Raw genomic sequence first — 8921 nt, 5'->3', positions numbered from 1 at the left:
CAATTAGTCCTGGCTGGAGAGCCCATCGAGACCTGGCATATCCAGCAGATGGAGCCATCGCCTCGTGATCTGCACTCCATCTGTTTCCACGCCTCGATGAGTCTCCCCCTGGTGGTTGACCTGCTGTACACCACAATATATACATTATTTTAAAACCATTTAAATATTATACATACAAATGTTGTGGGACTATAGTAGATGAAGAATTGAGTATTTATTGGGTCATTATGTTAGTATATTATGTATGTTTGTATTATTTGTGAAAATGTGTTTGTGTTATACATTTTTTAATGTGTGTGTTTTAATGTTTAAGAACTCTTGGAAGATTAGTCCAAATGGGGACTAAAAGAGATCCAAATAAAATAAAATAAATATTAACTGACACATCTGTTAAACATTTCACTCTCACAACCTGTTCAATATGCGTTTCATGAATTGGACAGATAGCCAAGATGTATAATTCATTATCCAAAACAATTTCAAAGTATTCCAATAGGCCCAACTGTCTCCCTACGCCAGCTAAAACTGATGTTATTTTTGTGTTAACGGCGATGTTTACAGTAATTGAATTGCTATTCACTTTGAATTAATTAACAATTAATTTAACATTTTGATATAGGCTAAGTGTAACGGTTTTCATGCGTTGAAAGAGAGTCTGACCAAAATGCAGCGTGTAGATTGCGATCCATGTTTAATGAACAAAACGTAACACGAATCTAAATACAAATACTACAAAAACAAAGAACGTAATGAACGTAACGAAAACCGAAACAGCCTATACTTGTGTAAACTAACACAGAGACAGGAACAAGGACACTAAGGACAATCACCCACGAAACACACAAAGAATATGGCTGCCTAAATATGGTTCCCAATCAGAGACAACGATAATCACCTGACTCTGATTGAGAATCGCCTCAGGCAGCCATAGACTAACGCTAGACATCCCACAAAACCCCAAGACAAAAACACACCACAATAACCCATGTCACACCCTGGCCTGACCGAATAAATGAAGAATAAACATAATATATTTTGACCAGGGCGTGACAGAACCCCCCCCCCCTAAGGTGCGGACTCCCGGACGCACATCAAAACAATAGGGAGGAAACGGGTGGGCGTCTGTCCATGGTGGCGGCTCCGGCGCGGGATGTGGAACCCACTCTATAAATGTCTTAGTCCCCCCTCCTCGCGTCTTAGGATAGTCCACCTTCGCCGCCGACCATGGCCTAGTAGTCCTCACCCAGAACCCCACTGGACTGAGGGGCAGCTCGGGACAGAGGGGCAGCTCGGGACAGAGGGGCAGCTCGGGACAGAGGGGCAGCTCGGGACAGAGGGGCAGCTCGGGACAGAGGGGCAGCTCGGGACAGAGGGGAAGCTCGGGACAGAGGGGCAGCTCGGGACAGGGGCAGCTCAGCACTGAGGGGCAGCTCAGCACTGAGGCGAAGCTCGGGACTGAGAGGAAGCCCAGCACTGAGAGGAAGCCCAGCACTGAGAGGAAGCCCAGCACTGAGAGGAAGCCCAGCACTGAGAGGAAGCTCAGGCAGGTAGTTGGCTCTGGCAGATCCTGGCTGGCTGGCGGATCTGGAAGAGTCTGGTTGACTGGCGGATCTGGAAGAGTCTGGTTGACTGGCAGATCTGGAAGAGTCTGGTTGACTGGCAGATCTGGAAGAGTCTGGCTGACTGGCAGATCTGGAAGAGTCTGGCTGACTGGCAGATCTGGAAGAGTCTGGCTGACTGGCAGATCTGGAAGAGTCTGGCTGACTGGCAGATCTGGAAGAGTCTGGCTGACTGGCGGATCTGGAAGAGTCTGGCTGACTGGCGGATCTGGAAGAGTCTGGCTGACTGGCGGATCTGGAAGAGTCTGGCTGACTGGCGGATCTGGAAGAGTCTGGCTGACTGGCGGATCTGGAAGAGTCTGACTGACTGGCGGATCCTGGCAGACTGACGGATCTGGCTGCTCCACGCTGACTGGCGGCTCTGGCTGCTCCACACTGACTGGCGGCTCTGGCTGCTCCATGTAGGCTGACAGCTCTGGCGGCTTCTTACAAACTGGCAGCTCTGGCGGCTCCGTGCAGACTGGCTGCTCCGTGCAGACTGGCAGTTCCTTGCAGACTGGCAGCTCCTTGCAGACTGGCAGCTCCTTGCAGACTGGAAGCTCTGGCTGCTTCATGCATACTGGCAGCTCCATGCAGACTGACAGCTCCTTGTAGACTGGCAGCTCCTTGCAGACTGACAGCTCCATGCAGACTGGCAGCTCCGGTTGCTCCATGCAGACTGACAGCTCTGGCTGCTCCATGTAGACTGACAGCTCTGGCTGCTCCATGTAGACTGACAGCTCTGGCTGCTCCATGCAGACTGACAGCTCGGGCTGCGCTAAACAGGCGGGAGACTCCAGAAGCACAGGAGAGGAGGAAGGCTCTGGCTGCGCTAAACAGGCGGGAGACTCCGGCAGCGCAGGAGAGGAGGAAGGCTCTGGCTGCGCTAAACAGACGGGAGACTCCGGCAGCGCAGGAGAGGTGAGGCGCACAGTAGGTCTGATGCGTGGTGCTGGCACTGGTGGTACTGGGCCGAGGACACGCACAGGAAGCCTGGTGCGGGAGCTGCCACCGGAGGGCTGGGGTGTGGAGGTAGTACTGGGTAGACCGGACCGTGCAGGCGCACTGGAGCTCTTGAGCACCAAGCCTGCCCAACTTTACCTGGCTCGATGCCCACTCTAGCCCGGCCAATACGAGGAGCTGGTATATACCGCAGCGGGCTATGCATCCGCACTGGAGACACCGTGCGCTCCACAGCATAACACGCTGCCTGCCCGGTCTCTTTAGCCCCCCGGTAAGCACAGGAAGTTTGCGCAGGTCTCCTACCTGGCGTAGCCATACTCCCTGTGAGGCCCCCCCCTCCAATACATTTTTGGGGCTGACTCTCGGGCTTCCTTCCGCGCCGCCGTGCTTGCTTCGCCATCTCCATTCTCCTACAACCTTCTTCGCACTGCTCCAGTGAATCCCAGGCGGGCTCCGGCACTCTCCCTGGGTCGACCGCCCACCTGTCTATTTCCTCCCAAGTAGTGTAGTCCTGATATTGTTGCTCCTGCTGCTGCTATTGCTTCTCCTCATACCAATGCCTCTCAGCTCTCGCCGCCTTCAGTTCTTCTTTGAGGCGGCGATATTCTCCAGGCTGATCCCAGGGTCCTTCTCCAAACAATTCGTCCTCCCATGTCGATACCTCCTTTTGTTGCTCCTTGGGGCGGCTACACTCCCCTTGTTTAGCCCAGGGTCCTCTCCCATCGAGGATTTCCTCCCAAGTCCAAAAGTCCTTTTTACGCTGCTCCTGCTGCTGCCTTTGCTGTTTCTTCTGTGGCTCCTGCCTGTTGACACACTGCTTGGTCCGATTGTGGTGGGTGATTCTGTAACGGTTTTCATGCGGTGAAAGAGAGTAGGACCAAAATGCAGCGTGTAGATTGCGATCCATGTTTAATGAACAAAACGTAACACGAATCTAAATACAAATACTACAAAACAAAGAACATAATGAACGTAACGAAAACCGAAACAGCCTATACTTGTGTAAACTAACACAGAGACAGGAACAAGGACACTAAGGACAATCACCCACGAAACACACAAAGAATATGGCTGCCTAAATATGGTTCCCAATCAGAGACAACGATAATCACCTGACTCTGATTGAGAACCGCCTCAGGCAGCCATAGACTAACGCTAGACATCCCACAAAACTCCAAGACAAAAACACACCACAATAACCCATGTCACACCCTGGCCTGACCGAATAAATGAAGAATAAACATGATATATTTCGACCAGGGCGTGACACTAAGAGGAGTGGAATCCAGTCATTGAGTGGAACACATCTATCCTGGATCCTCTTGTAGCCTTGGTGCCAGAAGTCATTCCTATGCCACTGGGTGTCACTGTCTCTCTCTCTCTCTCGACAGATGCAGCTATACTGATCAAAACATGTTATGTTATAAGAGTTATAAGTTCATATAAGGAAACCAGTCATTTTAAATAAATAAATTAGGCCCTAATCTATGGATTTCACATGACTGGGCATAGGCCCACCCACTGGGGAGCCAGGCCCAGCCAATCAGAATGAGTTTTTCCCCACAAAGTAGCATTATCCTCAGCTGTCCGGGTGGCTGGTCTCAGACGATCCCACAGGTGAAGAAGTCAGATGTGGAGGTCCTGGGCTGGCGTGGTTACAGGTGGTCTGCGGTTGTGAGGCCTATTGGACATACTGCCATATTCTCTAAAACAACTTTGGAGGTGGCTGATGGTAGATACATTGACATTCAATTATATGGCAATAGCTCTAGTGGACATTAATGCAGTCAGCATGCCAATTACAAACTCCCTCAACTTGAGACATTTTGTTGTGTGACAAAATTGCGCATTTTAGAGTGGCTCTTTATTGTCCCCAGGACAAGGTGCACCCGTGTAATGAACATGCTGTTTAATCAGCTTCTTGAAATGCCACTCCTATCAGGTGGATGGATTATTTCAGCACAAAATTGGAGAGAAATTCTTTTTTATTTCAGCTCATGAAACATGGGACCAACACTTTACATGTTGCTCTAATATTTTTGTTCAGTATACTGTACATGTCTCTCTGTTGTGTTACAATACTGTAATGTGAAGCAGTGAGATATGGGTCCTAGGTGTAGCTGGTGTAGAGAGTCAGGCGCAGGACAGCAGATATGTGTAATCAACGTACTTTTACTCAAAATGTCAAATAGGCAAAGTAACAAATACACGCACACCCTGACAGACCGAAAGTACAATGAACAATCACTCACAAAAACCAGTGGGGAACAGAGGGTTAAGTAATTGTGGGATTGAAATTAGGTGTGTACAACAAAGACAAAACAAATGGAAAATGAAAAGTGGATCGGCGGTGGCTAGAAGGCCGGTGACGTCGACCGCTGAACACCGCCCGAACAAGGTGAGGGACCAACTTCAGGGAAAGTCGTGACACAGTGACAACCATAAGGGTGAGTGTTATAAACTGTTATAACTCTAAAACACACTATTATCATGGATATAACAAATTGATACCCCCATACAATCCAATGAGACATTTTGACAAAATTGGTTTTATTCCATGCTGCTTTTTACACGCTTGTCTTCTTCATTGGTCCTTTCTCGATGTGCTGGTTTCCTGTAAAAGGTTGCTATGTCAGCAGCATGTCGGCAGCATCAATATCAACAGTGGACAAAAAGATTAATGTTGGTGTTTATCACTAATGTCTAATGTAGGAAAAAGGACACAATTGTATAATGACTGAATAGTGTTCTGGTGCAACTGTGATGCCCTTTTGATTGTTGTCAGCGATTGGGTGCAGAGATGTCGCGGAGTCAGGCGCAGGACACAGGTTTTGAGCAACACAACGGAGTTTACTCAAAAAGTCAGGCAAAAATTCCAAATAGGAACATACATACAAACTAGCACATACAACAACCACTAAAGACACCAACAATCACGGACAGAACAGACGTGTATGCCAGAGGGTTAAATAAGGAACATGATATGGGAATTGAAACCAGGTGTGTGTAATACAGACAAAACAAAATAAAACTGGAATATAGATGTGTGGTGACTAGAAAGCCGGTGACGTCGACCGCCGAACACCAACTGAACAAGGAGAAGGGCCGACTTCGGTGGAAGTCGTGACAATTGTGTATGTATTAAAAGGTTTCATTTGACATTGACTGACAGTATAGTAGCCTATAATACTGAACAGTCTCTCACCCCAAAGTGCTCCCAGCCCCTGATCTCTGAGTAGAGGGCGTCTCCTGGACATGAGGTGTCCACCAGCTGCCGGTGCCCGTGGAGGGTGAAGTTGGCCTGCAGGCGCCCGCCATCCACTGCACACTTGGCCAGGTGTTGGTGCACCAGATCCAGGGCGTGGCGTGAGGGCAGAGAGGAGGAGTAGTTGCCAATGAAGGCCACGCCGTAACCATAAGGGTTCTGCCCCCTGGTGTGGTTGCCAAGGTGATGCCAGCCGCGCCCCTCGTAGATGTACCGGTCAGAACCCACCTACAAAGCTGAGGGGAACATACATTTAGGAGTTGGAGTGATAGAACAAATTGCATTATCTCACAACCCTGATTCTTGTTATAGCATCTTGTTATTATATTTTGCTTCAGGTTATACTGTATAACATCATGTTAAGATTTGCTACAGTATAATATGACTGCTTCAGTAATTGTAGGCTGACACAGCACTCTTGTCTCCGTCTTTGAAGCTTAGTATAAAGGGTTTGTTAATATCTGCGAATGGATGAGGGGGTCAAAGTTCACCTATATACGATTTCGGCCCAGCCGCGGACTTCTTGGTGGAAGCGCTGCATGGCCCTCATGCTCCTGGAGAACTGCTTGAAGGAGTGACAGGGCCTGTCTGGCTCGAAGGTGTGGTGGATATACAGGAAGGGGAGGGGCAGGGCAAGAGGGAAGGGGGACCCTCGGTAGGGTTTCGACCCCCCAATGACACCGTGGGATGATGGGAGGGCAGTCTGGAGAGGAGAGGTTGAACCAGAGTAGAACAGGTTCAATTACTCTTCATGTTTACAGACCAATATTCTGTAAACTTCAAATGAGTAGCCATTTATCACCTACAATTTCATAATTACAGGGGTAAATGATTCCCTCTCTCCTTCCCTGAGACTCACTCCAGTATCTGTGGTCAAATTCCAGCATTCCGTCTCTATCCTTGGCTATCCACTGAGTGTCTTCCAGCCTCCACACCAGGTATAGGCTCTCCATCACCTGCCTCTGGGTGTCCAGGGTGCCCAGCAGGGCTTGGGCAGTCTCTCTACGCTTGGGGCCGATGTGGCTGGATACAACCCCCAGGTCTTACCCCTCCAGGACATGGTTGTGGTAACCCTTCAGCACCTCGCTGAGTTTACCAGGCTGTTCAGAGGGGGCCAGGCTGGTAAGATCCATGCTCAAGATGGACCCACCCTGTTGGCGAGGGCATCGGTGGCCAGGGTGAGCACCCGCGACATCTGGAACACTCTGGGATGGGTCACGTTGTCCCAGCAGCCGTCCTGGAAGCTAAGGAACAATAACCCTAGGTTTTTGGCCAAGGTGAGGGGAAACATGCCCAGCTTCGCTTTCAGACCCACCTCAATGCCTAGAAGCATGGGAGCGATGTCCACTGTGGTGCCATCTTGGGTCAGAACGACCCCTCTCTCCTCACCACGGTCCTTCACATAATGGTGGATGGTTTGTCGAATAAGCCAAAGAGAGTGGTGTTGAACACGGAGGTGTGGGTGTGGTTGATGTTGTTGGGTGAATGGGTCCTCATGTCTTGCCATCCTGCGTATCCTCCTCATTTGAGACATCTGATCTGATGCTATCTTAACAATGGGAAGCTGAGACATTTCACAACTCTGTCTAGGGGCCTGTCTCATTCATCACCTCTATCATCTATTCGGATCAAACTTGAAATTCATACATTAACGACAACAAGATGTAGAATATTTATTGAATGACATTTAATAGAACATCATCACCATCTGTGGGTCATCTGACACAGATACATGTGGTTGTTTGTGTTCAGTGGCTGTTGGGCTCAGTTTCCTGTCTAAACCAGCGGCACTTCCCGCCAGCCAAACAGGTTTGAAAGACTCTAAACCACTTCCTGTGTTGATGCTGCACAGTTGTGATACATGCACCTGTTAAATACTTCAATATCACATCACACACTGGTCGATGTCTGTTTCATGAGATTGTGAGTTTGAATTGGACCGACAGCCAAGAAATCTGATCCAACACCATTGGATAGGTGAAAACAGGTTTCCACAATACAGTTCTCTCTGATCAGTGCCAGACCAGAGAACCATTTTCAAAGTACTCTCCTTTGAGTTGTGGAGCCTCCTTTGAAATGTCTCCTTATGCAACCTAAAACTGACTTAGAAGACATACTAGCAACTTCCAATAGCTTTGTCAAAGCCCCACCACGACAACCATTATTTATCTAAACCTTTACTCAGAAACACTGGAGAGCACTATTACACCAAAATAACTGAACTGTTGTCAGGAGATACAATTGAACATACTGTAACACGCTATTTTAAATCCCTGCGTTGGTTGCCTGTTGTTTTATAATTGAATTTAAAAGCACTACGTTGCCCTGCACCTGAGTACATGTCTGATATGCTTTTAAGATACTGTATGTGCCCGGTCGGTCCCTCAGATCCTCTGGCACGGGTTTTTAGTTGTTCCAGAGGTGAGAACCAAAACGTGTGGTGAGGCTGCCTTCAGCCACTATGGTCCTGGCCTTTGGAACAGCCTGCCGGAGGATCTGAAGGCCTCAGAAACTGTTGACATTTTGAAGAGCTACTTATTAGCCGTGATTTTGCTTAGTCCTACTATCTATTTTACCCCATTGTATTTATCTTATTTATTTTCATTTATTTTAGTGCATTAGTCTCTCATGTCCACTGTGATTGTTTTACTATTTTCATTTCTCATTTTTGTATTTCTAACCTTTTATATTCTATGCACTTTGAAATGCATCATCTGTAAGAAATGTGATATGCAAATAAAGTTATGATTTGGTTTTGATGAGGAAAATAGCCCACAGTGGTGCAATTCAACCAACAAACTTAAATTGATATGCAAAGTCTCTCAAATGATCTTGTACATATTTACGGGTGTGTAATGCAGTAATACTGTGATTAATGCATACTTAAGCACTTCTAAAAAAGCTTAATTGTCTGGATAGTTAATTAGTAAGTGTTATTTAAAGCATTCTTCATACGTACATCGTAAGTCATATGAAAAACACTCATGAAAGCAGTTTTTTGTTGTGGTTCAGATCCCCTTTATTTGTATTATTAAAAAGAGCCAGTTGGAAGGAAAGGGGAGATGGTGGAGAAAGTGTTGCCCGGAGTTGTGTGT

The 8921-nt window shown here is 47.7% G+C and overlaps 1 pseudogene; it reads right to left on the bottom strand.

Moving 5' to 3' along the window:
* Window positions 1-5145: 5145 nt before the first annotated feature.
* LOC135539344 (N-acetylmuramoyl-L-alanine amidase-like) lies at window positions 5146-7360 on the bottom strand (annotated as a pseudogene).
* Window positions 7361-8921: the final 1561 nt, after the last annotated feature.

This window comes from Oncorhynchus masou, chromosome 5 (assembly GCF_036934945.1).
Source record: "Oncorhynchus masou masou isolate Uvic2021 chromosome 5, UVic_Omas_1.1, whole genome shotgun sequence".
Taxonomy (NCBI): domain Eukaryota; kingdom Metazoa; phylum Chordata; class Actinopteri; order Salmoniformes; family Salmonidae; genus Oncorhynchus; species Oncorhynchus masou.
This window is presented reverse-complemented; position numbering and strand designations above follow the sequence as displayed.